Source organism: Vulpes vulpes, chromosome 2 (assembly GCF_048418805.1).
Source record: "Vulpes vulpes isolate BD-2025 chromosome 2, VulVul3, whole genome shotgun sequence".
Taxonomy (NCBI): Eukaryota; Metazoa; Chordata; class Mammalia; order Carnivora; family Canidae; genus Vulpes; species Vulpes vulpes.
The window spans coordinates 131,503,371-131,515,945 of record NC_132781.1 but is presented as its reverse complement, the minus strand read 5'-3'; the positions used below and the strand labels follow the sequence as shown (position 1 = coordinate 131,515,945).

General features: G+C 39.4%; 1 protein-coding gene across 4 annotated transcripts in view; it reads left to right on the top strand.

Annotated features, from left to right (window-relative positions):
* Positions 1-12,575, top strand: part of ELOVL7 (ELOVL fatty acid elongase 7) — a 123,636-nt gene that overhangs the window by 84,355 nt on the left and 26,706 nt on the right. The window lies entirely within an intron of this gene.

The following is a 12,575-nucleotide window of genomic DNA, read 5'->3' as shown; positions in this document are numbered from 1 at the left end:
AAAAATGAACAATCCAATTAAAAATGGGCAGAGGATTTGAATAGATGTTTTTCCAAAGAAGACACACAAATGGACACCAGGGACAAGAAAAGATGCTCAACATCACTAATCATCAAGAAAATGCAAATCGAAACCAAAATGAGATATCACCTTACACCAATCAGAATGGTTAAAATCAAAATGATAAGAAGTAACAAGTGTTAATCAGGATGTGAAGAAAAGGAAACCTTTGAGTACTGTTGTGGGAATATAAATTGGTATAACCACTATGGAAAACAGTAGAGAGGTTCCTCAAAAAATTAAAAATAGAGCTACCATATGATCCAGCAATTCTCCTGGGTATTGATCTGAAGAAAACAAAAACACTAATTCAAAAATATATACGTTAATTGCAGCATTATTTATCACTATGTTGAACATCTAAAGCTGATATTGCCTTATCAATTATATTACAATAAATAAAAATCAATCAACCATATCCAGTAAAAAACAAAACAAAACCGATTTTGGAAACAATCTAAGTGTTCATCAATGATCAATGTGTAAATGGATAAAGAAGATACAGTCTGTGTGTGTGTGTGTGTGTGTGTGTGTGTGTGTGTGTGTAACTTGAGGGTATTATGCCAAGTGAAATAAGTCAAACAAGAACAAATACTGCATGATATCATTTATATATGTGGGAGCTAAAAACCAAAACAAAACACAGACTTATAGATAGAGGAAAAAGATTAGTCATTGCCATAGGGAGGGAGATTAGGGGGGTGAAGGGGATTAAGAGGTACAAACTTCAGTTATACAAGAAGTCATGGGAATGTATAGCATGAGGAATGTAGTCAATAGCATTGTATTAGGTTTGTAAGGTGAGTGATAGTTGACTAGATTTAATGTGGTAACCATTACACAATGCATACAAATGTCAAATCACTATGGTGCACACCTGAAACTAACATAATATTGTATGTCAATGATATCTTAATAAATAAAGATCAATCAATCCTATCCAGTAAAAATAAAAAAAAGCAATAATATTAGTTGATTAAACAAAGGAATGAGTTTCCCCTTGGAGGTCCCTCTGCTTGCAGTTCATGTCTCTCCTCTCTCCCAGGTGCATGCATTTTTGCCTATTGAAATCTTATTCTCATAGCTCAGGTCATGTATCCTCCCCTCCACTGTGCCTTTCTTCCTGGTCATGTGTGCAGGAGGTGAACCTTCATTCCTAGAAGCTGTAGTACTCTCTGTGAACTGTTTGTGTGACCCTGTGTTCTGCTTTGCATTTTAGGTATCTGTGTAGGCATTTATTTTTCCTGCCAAATCGAAAGTTGTTTGAATTGAGGGACCACAGTTTTAAAATAATATCGTATCCTGCTCAGCACTTCCTTGCACAATAACAAATGCTCAAAAACACCTTTGGTCTGAAGAAGAAATGAGCCAAGAGAGTATGGCGTTTGTTGGAAAAAAGTAGTGGAGAAGGCCTAAGGGATGGGGTATTTGTTCTGGCCCCTTTGCCTTGTCTTTCTTTCTTTCTTTCTTTCTTTCTTTCTTTCTTTCTTTCTTTCTTTTCCTGAGTTTGCAACATTTCAAAATTCTTTCAGCAGATGTTTATCAAGCAACTATTTTACTCAAGGCACTGTTCTAGGACTTAAGTTACAAATAGGAATTAAACTGTCCTTGAGGTATTCCTCAGTTCTTCTGACAGAGAATCAAGGCCTGTTGGTCGCGATGGTCACTTCCATCTGTACATTTTTTTGGATGCTTTTCTGAGACTTATTCATCCCATCTTCTAGAATCTTTCCACGTGTTGAGGCTGAGGGCAGGGTTCCCGTCTTTATTGTCCTGTTCCCTACTGCACCAGACTGAGTTTTTTTATTATTATGCAAAAAATTAATTTGTTTAACATTGACAGAATGTGTCTCTACACAAGTGAATTTTCTAGAAAGCTAAAGCATTTTTTAAGTTTTTTTATTTATAAATTTATTTTTTATTGGTGTTCAATTTGCCAACGTATAGAATATCCCCAATGCTCATCCCGTCAAGTGCCCACCTCAGTGCCCGTCACCCAGTCACCCCCACCCCCCGCCCACCTCCCTTTCCACCACCCCTAGTTTGCTTCCCAGAGTTAGGAGTCTTTCATGTTCTCAGACTGAGTTTTATACCTGCTAATGACTTAAGCAGGTTCTCAATTTACCCTAAATGTTCTCTGAGTCTTCTCTAAATTTGCCTCGTGTTTCCAGTGTTAAATACTGAATTGGGACCAGAGACTTGGCAAGGATACTAATGGCTCTGCTTAGATTGAGAAGCCCTCTGGGAAGCCCACAAGAGTGAGAGTAAGCACAATAAATAGCATGTTTAGCATTGTGCTGAAGTTTTACATGATTTATATTTCCTGGTGGAGCCTGTTGCTAATATCACTGCTTTCTTGTCCTATTAACATGTTGAAGTTGTTCAAAGAGCATCCAAAGTTTACCTGCTTCTTGCTCAAACTCAGGAGTACTGATAAAGTTGTAGAGCTCAAGCCCAACAGAAATGTAATCTGAATTAGTCTGCTGGGTCTTGCATGTATAGTTGTCTCTATTAATGGAAAGTAGAGAAGTAGAAATCAAGATGAAACAATGGAATAGTAAGAAATGGAATGTATGGTAAAGATATTTGTTTTGAGATCCTGCTTGACATGGAAATCACAACTCTTAAACCTGATCGAAGGGCAGACCTGGGTCTATCCATATAGAGAGCGTGTTAGTATGTACTATCATGTCATTGTTATTGGGGGGTGAGAAACACTCAATGCATACCAGTCAGGAAAATGTAAGTTCATGGAAGTGGCATAACGATTACACTTGTGAGTTCAACCCTATGCTGTCCTGTTTATGAATTTGGAATGTGTCATCTGTATCATCAAAGAGACTGTGGCACAAGATAATTATAAATAGCAGATACATAAAAGTGACTAGAAAGTCTTCTGTGGTGCTGCAAAGAGTGCTTAACTTATTAACCATGCCTTATTTAAACAAACAAAAAAGTCAAGGTTAGCTTATCCTGAGCACCTATCAGCTGTACAAGCAGCACGTAGATGGGCTCACTCTCAGAACTTCAGTCCATGTTAGAAATGTCACTACAGGGAGGAGGGCAGGGGGGATGGGGTGACTGGGTGATGGGCACTGAGGGGGGTACTTGACAGGATGAGCACTGGGTGTTAGGCTATATGTTGGCAAATCAAACTCCAATAAAAAAATATTCAAAAAAAAATAAAAAAGAAATGTCACTACAGGTAATCTCTTCAAGGCAGTTTCAGCAGACATTGTTTCTCGAAGCTAACCCCCTTTCCTTATTTCAGGCTCCTCTTCCTCTCTGAAGCCCTGTGCTTCCCCATGTCACTGTGGGGTTGCGGTAAATGCAGTACCAATTACCCTAAAGAAGCCACTGGGATCCCAGTCGTTTCTCAGTGCTTGGCTTAGGATGGGATGCACCTCTGGGAAGGGACGTTTCAATGGTTTCTAGGGAGCATGGGGAAGGAGTTGGAAGCTCCTAAAAAAGAGACACAAAGAAAAGACCCCTTTATGGTCTGGATGAAGGTGTATGAGAATGTGATATTTGGAATGACTGCCACCATCTTTTCCCACCAGAACGACAAAACTGATAATAATCAACTCAAAAGACCTTTCCCTACCGTTAGACTTCTTTTTCTAGAACTCATCCTTTTACTGCTTAAGCCACTTCAAATTGAGTGTTCTCTTACAGACAAAAATCTCTTCCCTGATACTATAACATTCCTATTTGCAAAACAGGAAGTTAGTTTCTTTATTTGATATTTGTGGTCAGTTTTGTTTGCCTAAAAGACAAGGCTTATATCTGAATTTTCTGTAATTTATTAAAACCTAAGATGTGGCGATGATTTTCCCTTTCCCAGGTGTTTGGGCACTTCAAGCTTATTTCACTCTCAAAATAGGTTAGTTTCCTTCTATCTTGGGTGTATGTGCTGACTAAAAGATCTCCCAGAATTTCACATCTCTTATGGGATGTTTTACATCATCAGAGAACTTTCCAGTATTGATTGCGCCTCCTGTTCCTGCCCTCCTTGACCCAGATGTCTTATCATATCCAGATGACATTCATTAACTGGATCCTTTGTCACGAATTTTAGGCCATTTCCTCATGTTGTGGGTGTTGCTGTCTCTGAGAATGGCTTATACAGAATTTAGAAAGGTTCCCAAACCTGACCCATCACCAGAATCTCCCCAAATACACTAACTGAATCCAGATTTCTCTCCAAGTAATTCTGATTATCTCAGTGGTCTGGCAACCACCAAGAGAAGGGATAGAGGAAGGAGAAAAATTGTAGTGACCTGATTCCATACTTCAAGTAAATGGCTCCAAATCTCAGCTGACGAAGTCAGCTATGTAAGAACAAAATTCTTTTCTTTAGAGATTAATTTTTATTTTTTAAATAAAAGTTTCTTTATTCTTTCAGGTGGCAGGAACCTAATTCAAGCAATTCTAAATATGGCTAACCCTCTCCGTCCCCCTCAGCAAGTTAAAACAAGCTTATGTGAGATCAAGTTAGTTGGAAGGAGGAGCCCTTTAGTCCTCGGTGTCCTTTGTCTACATTGCTATCCCCTGAGATATCCAGGGTCTCATCCCATCAACACTTTGGCCACTTGTCCTCACAGATCCATGCTGTTGCTAGCTGCATGCCTGCTTCATTTTCTACAGCTTTTCTGCATTTTTTCTGGGTCTGTGGAGGGTAATCTGGTGTTACCCTGGTAACCAGTGTTTCTGGTGCTCTTGCTCCATGCCAGAGTAAGAGAAACTCTCCATGCCAGACTAAGTCCCCGTCATCCACCTGTTCCCCCTTTGCCCAGGTAACTGAGCCTGACCACTCCTGCTCTCTCCCATAATCCTACCTGGCACCTAGCCAGGGCTTCTCGTCCTTCTCTTTGAGATCGGCACTAATTGCTTTCCCTCCAACTCTTCCTCCCTCAGTCCTGAAGCTTGCTTTTCTGTGCTAGGAGGCGTGGAGACCTCAGATGTTTCCTCTCAGATCTCTTGTTTATGTCCTTCGGTTCTTCTGTATGGCTAAGCGCCTAAGCTTTCCTAACTCTAAAACCAGGATAAAACTTTGTTCATCTGCTTTCTGTTGTTCTGTTTCACTCCTGAGATAATTTATACAACCTAGCTATTGAATAGAAATAGAAAAAAAGTAGGGGAAGTGATAAAGGAAATCCCAAGGAGAAACATAAATATATAAAATTAAAATAAAATGCAAAATCCCATATGGAAGGTATGTCAAACATGTATTTTTGCTTCTGCAGAGTGTGTGTGTGTGTGTGTGTATGTGTGTGTGTGTGTGTGTGTGTATTATAGTACACTCACATATACATGTGTGGTAATTAGCAACATTGAAAATTTGTCATTTGAAATCGGTTTCCACTGAACCAATTTTGGGTTCTAAATTCACTTTCTTTTCATTGGAGTTCATAGTAGATGATAGAGAAAAAAGATTCAAACTAATATGCTGGAGGGACGCCTGGGTGGCTCAGCAGTTGAGTGTCTGCCTTTGCTCAGGGTGTGATCCCAGGTCGAGGGATCGAGTCCCATGTCCGGCTCCCTGCATGCAACCTGCTTCTCCCTCTGCCTGTGTCTCTGCCTCTCTCTCTCTGTCTCTCATGAATAAATAAATAAATATTTAAAAAATAAAATAAAATAAAATAATATGCTGAAATGTACACATATAAATGAGTGTTTCCTAAGTCACCTGAGGCTACTATACATTTTTTCCACTAATGTTGCTATGACACTAAACATTTCTGGATTTTTTTTTAATTGTCTTAATGCTACAAAGCATAAGTTGAAAATGTTAGTAGTAAATTACAAGTAAAGCTACTCTGTTGCCCTCTCTTCCTGCTCCACTTAACATGGTGAAGTTCAGCTTCATCCATTTACCTTCAAAATCATTCTTTAAAAAAAAAAGATTTTATTTGTTTATTAGTGGGAGAGAGAGAGAGTGCGGGTGAAAGGGGCAAAGAGAGGGTGAGAGAGACAAGCAGACTCCCCGCTGAGCAGGGAGCCCGACTTGGGGCTCCATCCGAGGACCCTGAGATCATGACCTGAGAGCTAAAGTCAGATGTTTAACTGACTGAACCATCGAAGTGCCCCCAGATTCATTCTTAACTTATAATTGGTTTATGACCTGATTTTTAGAAGTCATAGACAAAGATGTTTTTTTCCTTTAAAGCCATTTAAATGACATTCTGAAAAACATTGAAATCAATTTGTAAAGAAAAGCTCAAAAATATTTTTGAATGACAGCGTCACTGAAATGTATAATTGCTAAAGTGATGACTCTGAAACAACTATTCTTATCCAGATGAATAAATGTTGCTAGTTTAGTTTAAAACAGTGGTTCCCAACTAGGGATTGGCAACTTGACAGTTTCTCGAAATTTTTTGGTTGTCTCAACTGGGGAGTTTCTTGCATCTAGTGGGTGGAGGCTAGGGTTAGTGCTAAACATCTTACAATGCTTAGGACAGCTTCCCACAGGTAGGAATTGTCTGTCCCCAAGTGCCAGGAGAGCCAAGGTTCAGAAGTCCAGGTTCAAACAATTTTTTTTCAAAGATTTTATTTATTTGAGAGGGAGAGAGAGAGAGAGAGAGAGAGAGAGAGAGAGAGAGAAAGCACAAGCAGGAAGGAGGAGCAGGCTCCCCACTGAGCAGGGAGCCAGATGTGGGGCTGGATCTCAGGACCCTAGGGTCATGACCTGGGCTGAAACCAGACACTTAACCAACCTAGCCACCCAGATGCCCCATAAATAATTATTTTATAGTACATCCTCAAGTTTTAATGTGCTTAAAAGTTTCTGCTCCCCTTCCCCTAGCCTCAGTCTGATTAAACCACTGGGATGGAACAAACTCAGATGCCCAAACCTTCTGTCCATGCTTAGACTCAGGAGCTCTTTGAAGCTTTCTTTCTGCTTACACAGCGGATGGGGGTGGGAGGGGAAACCGGATCCAGGGAGGAAACAGGCAGGGCGGGGGATACACAGGAAACCCGAAGATTAATATCTAGGTGGAAGTTTCTCTAGCAGTCTTTGACTTCTTCCCGCAATTGTTACTTCTTATGTCAGCATTTTTTCTTCCCAAGACTCCATGTGAACTCTGGTTTTCTAGCTTCATTACTCAGAGAGAGGCTGTCTGACACTTTAAGCTGAAGACCTTTTACCACCCGGTCGGCTGAGGTCCCAACACCCAGCTCTGACTCACTACTGAAACCCCCTTGTCCTCCCCTGGTGAGTCAGCATTGAGGGCCTTTTCCTTTTCCTTTCCAAGCTGGCTCTGCTCTCTCCCCTTAGAAAGCCGTCTGCATTTGAAGGCACATTTCCCTTATCAGTTCTCCGATGAGCCATTGTGATTTCTATGTAATGGCTTGATTTGCCCTGCCCCCCCCCTTCTTTGTTTTGTATAAGGGTAAAATTTCAAACCACACCTCAATATGAGGCCAGACCTGGCTTTCCACAGGAAGGCCAGCTGTTTTGTGTTTATGCTGCTGTCCTCATTTCCACGATAGACCTCCACCCCTATGCTGTACCTTCCTGTAGGCTCCTTTTGTGTCCTCTAGCAGTATCTGTGGCTAACCAGATCTGTTCTTGCAGGGTTGTCCCTGATGTCACATTTCCAAAGCAAATATCAGTGGGGGGAGCTCAGAACCTTCTGAACATCCAAGGGGAAGGTAAAACCATAAGGCCTTGTTCCTGGATCATAGACACGCCCCAGGAAAGCCATATGCTGACTCTGCCACTCCTTTCCCCCAGAGAAGGTATCCCGTACATATTTTACAGGGTTTGGATAAATCTCTACCCATGAGGGTTTGCCAGGAAATTGTGGGCCACGGGTTTAGAGTTCTGGACTTCTGCTAGGTATTTCCTATCACAGACAGCTCTAAGGTCCTATCCTTATCTGGGTAAATCCCACCAAGAAGTTCTTTCAGATGAGTTCTGTGTTGCAATTACTGTTAAGATAACTTTGAGCCAAATGGATGAAGTGATACCACATACTTGTGGTATCTGATGTGTTCTGGCATTATGTCCATGCTCCACAGACATAAGCAGCCTGTGTCTTTGAATAGTCTTCACCCATGGAAGTGCCTTCCATTGGCATCAGGTACATTTCTCACATTTGAACTTGACATCATTAATGTAGACCTAAGGTCTGGGCGGTTTCAGTCTCTTCTTTACCAAATGACCCAGTCACCATGTAATACTGTCAAAAACAAGGAGAATTCATGGGTTAATGGTAGGTAGTGGCACTCCAGCAGTCCTCCAACAACAAGGCCTGTGGGGGTGGACCCTTCCAGTTCCTCCCTTGTCTCTTCCCTTGATGGATGTGTGGTCATTTGTCTCCCGTTTTTGAGTTTTAGGTCTCTGCTTCACCTACATGAGAACCCTGATTTTTCGGCATCACTAATCCTGAAATTTTATGCTATCAACCATTTTAAATTGGTTATTAAGGTCCCAGGGGTGCTATTAGCTAGAAGATATCTCTAAAACTTCACCACATGGAGTAAGTTTCTTCTCATCTCTATATACCACTGTCTAGCAGTCAAGTGGCCATGTTAGATCACAGGATAGTTAGGGGTCAAGGAGATGCCTGACTCTAGACTAGGAGTAGCACTATATCTTTTCCAGGACACCAAGGCCTCCCCAAATTCAGTTAACAATTTTCTAGACCAATCCCTATAAGGTAATGTTGGCATCCAGTCCAGTCTTGTCCCAGCTTAGAAAACTCTCAGCTGTGTGTTGTCACTTCCAACAGGGTTAAAGGATCAGGTTTTCTTTTCATCTCCCATCTCTACACAGATATGCACATTCCTTCTCTTCTGGCGGGCCTACAAGTGTTAAGGACTGTTGGATACCAGGTTATTTACAAGTAAAGGATCAGGGAGAGAGACCACACTCTAGGAATGTGGGCTAATGGATCCCTTTCCTCCCTCACTGGTGCTCCATCTCTCACCTCCCTGGACAACATCTGCTCTTGCTGCTGCTTCCCATCTAGTATGAATTGCTCATCTGACTACCCTTCCCTTCTCCCTTTATCTCTGGGTTATTTTTGGGATTAGAGAATGTTTGGGATTAGAGAAACCAGCTCTGTTTATTGCCCATGAGTATTTCTGACCTGCAGAAGACTGTGGTTTCTTGAGTTTCTGTGCTTTTGGGAGGTTAAGGAGAGGGAAGTGTCCTGTGTGGAATGAGTGGGGGGAAAAAGAAGAGGAAGGAATTGCACAGAAAACAGAAGAATACTTTGAAATGTAACTTCAGCATACACCATATATAATTAAAACCTTTCACTCTGGTTTGGAGTAATTTAAACAGCATGATTTTGGCAGTTTAATTATGAGAATAGTGGCTTGGTGTCTTTTTTATCTGTGGTTAACGTGCACAGATAAGTAGCTTTTAGCATGGTCTAAACACACCAGGGCACTTGGGTGGTATAGTTGGTTCAGTGTGTGAATCTTGGCTTCAGCTCAGGTCATGATCTCAGGGTGGTGAGATCAAGCCCCACATTGCGCTCCATGCTTGGTGTGGTGTCTGCTTGAGATTCTCTCTCCCGTTCCCTCTGTCCCTCCTGTGCTCTCTCTCTCTCTCTCAAATAAATAACCTTTTTTAAAAAAAATTAAATAAGTGAAAATTTAAAAACCCACTTATACCAAAACAGTTGAAAAATATCAAGGGAAGAATCATGGATAATCAACATTCCCGTTCTTAAAATAAAAGTAGTAGAGTTTTCTCTAGATTTGTTGCATAAAATGCCATTCAACTCTACTAGATAATAAGTTTGGCAAGATATTCTCCAATTAAATCGGCATAACTTATCTCTGCAAGTGATGATGTCTGACTTTGATTTAATGTTCATTCTTTATTGGATTTTGTGCTCTAAACATTATGAGTATATATTATCTCACATGGTCCCCAAAACAATTCTGAGTTACCTTATTTTATCTTGGTAGATTGTAGAAACGTCATTTTACAGATTAGGAAATTAAGCTTTCATTTTGCCCAGGGTCACACAGCTATTAAAAGGTGAGATTCAAAACAAGGCTTTTGTGACCCTAGAGCCCCTGCTTCTGACCCCATCTTCATTGTAGAAAGAATTCATGGGGAAGCAAGAGTCTAGGATGACTTGGGAAAGATCCAACATCACCACAGCCAGTGTTGAGTCTGAGCTCATCTTAAGGACACAGGATGTACCAAAGCCATGCTGAGATACTTCCTGAACTTGGAGAGATCCTCTGGAGGATCCTTGGATGGACCATTGAGGAATTAAAATAAAAATCTCTCTTTTGGGCAGCCCAGGTTGCTCAGCGGTTTAGCACCGCCTTCGGCTCAGGGCATGATCCTGGAGACCTGGGATTGAGTCCCACATCAGCCTCCCTGCATGGAACCTGCTTCTCCCTCTGCCTCTCTCTCTCTCTCTCTCTCTCTCTTTCTCTCTCTCTCTCTGTGTGTGTCTCTCATGAATAAATAAATAAAATCTTAAAAAAAAATCTCTCTTTTGTGTGTGTATGTGCATTTGTGTATGGGTGTTTAAATAAGAATGTTCTAAAAAAAAAAAAAAAAAAAAAAAAAAAAAAAAAAAAAAGAATGTTCTAGCAAAGGTGCAGCTGATCCTATCTTTTTTTTTTTTAAGAAATATAAAATATTTCAATTCTTTGGGCACTGGAATGGCTCAGTCAGTTAAGCATTTGATCTCAGAGTCCTGGGATCAAGCCTCACATTAGACTCTTTGCTCATTAAGGAGTCGGCTTCTTCCTCTCCCTCTCCATCTGTGCTTTCCCTCTCCCTCTCCCTCCTCTCTCTCTTTCAAACAAATAAAATCTTCCAAAAATATTTTAATTCTTTATTTTTGGAGAGGTAACATATTTACATTAGTTAAAAACCAAACAGTATGAGGTCTGCCTTCTACCCCTTCAGCCCATTTTGTACCCCATTCACTTACCTGTGGATATCTTTTCAGTTTGTTTTGTGCTGACATAAATAAATGCAAATTTATATCCTCATTCCTTCCCTCCTTTTTTATATATAAAAGTCATTTTAAAATTCTGTAACTTCCTTTGATTTTTTCATATAGATATTTATCTTGGCTATCTTTCCATATCAGCACATGGAAAACTTCCTCATTCTTATTTAAAAGAGCATGATATTTCATGGTTTAGATGTATTAACCAGTCCACATTTATTATACATTTGGCTTATTTCCAGTCTTTTGCTGTTACTGATGCAATAAATAACCTTGAATATATGTCATTCTGTATATGTGCATGTGTATCTATAGGATGAGTTTCTAGGAGTAGCATTGCTAGCTTAAAAAATATGCATTTATAGTTTCTACTGAAATTACCATTACTAAGGGTTATGATCATTTGCACTGTATGAATTTGCCACAGTCCTTTCAATACATTTTTGGATTTAGGCCAATCTAAATGATAAAATGTTTGGACTTTAGCCCATCCACTGCAATAAAATATTGTAGATTTCTTACTATGATTAAAGGTAAGCAACTTTTCATACATTTAAAAGCCATTTTTATTTCCTTTCCTATGAAATTTGCCCATATTTTTCTTGACTTATAAGTGTTTTTCTTATCAATGTTTTGAACTCTTTGTATATTAAGGAGAGTGGCGTTTGTCTGTAGTATGAATTGAACATATTTTTTCCTGTTTGTCATTTTCTACTTAATTTTTTCTCCTTGATTTTCCTGTGGTTACATTTGTTACTATTCTCTTATGTCTTTTTTTTTTTTTAAGATTTTACTTATTTATTCATGAGAGACACAGAAAGAGAGAGGCACAGACATAGGCAGAGGGATAAACAGGCTCCATGCAGGAAGCCCGATGTGGTACTCGATCCCTGGACCTGGGATCATGCCCTGAGACAAAGGCAGACACTCAACTGCTGAGCCACCCAGGTGTCCCTCTCTTATGTCTTTTGTATTTTAAGTCAAAGTTAGAAAGTCCTTTCCCCACTCCAAGGCTAGAAAAGTATTCTCTATGTTGTCAAATAGTACTTTCATGGTTCCTTTTTATTTTTTCTGTTTTTCTTATTTAAATCTTTGATCTACTTGGAGTCTATCTTCGTTTACAGTATAATGTTTGGATCCAACGTCCTTTTTCCAGATGGCTATCTAGTATCACATCATTTTTTGAGGAATTGCTGGTAGTTCAGTGCCCACTAGTTTGAGATGCTACCTTTATCATAAACGACATGTTTTAAAAATAAATATTTTATATTCTAAATATAAATATGTATTCTATTATATAATACAATATTTTCTATCATATATATTCTTGGCAAAACAACAAACTTATACTGAGGATACAAGTTTATATATGTATTATAAATATAAATGTAAAAGAATATATTCTATATTAGGTCTATATGTTATATATTTAGAATATATTCTATTATATATTATATATATATATATTTACACTTATAATGTAAATATATGTTTTAAAATGGCTTTCAGAATGCTAGAAGAAAGTTTAAATTTTCCTGTTGCAGGCCTAAAGAATTTCTTTAAAATTTACCA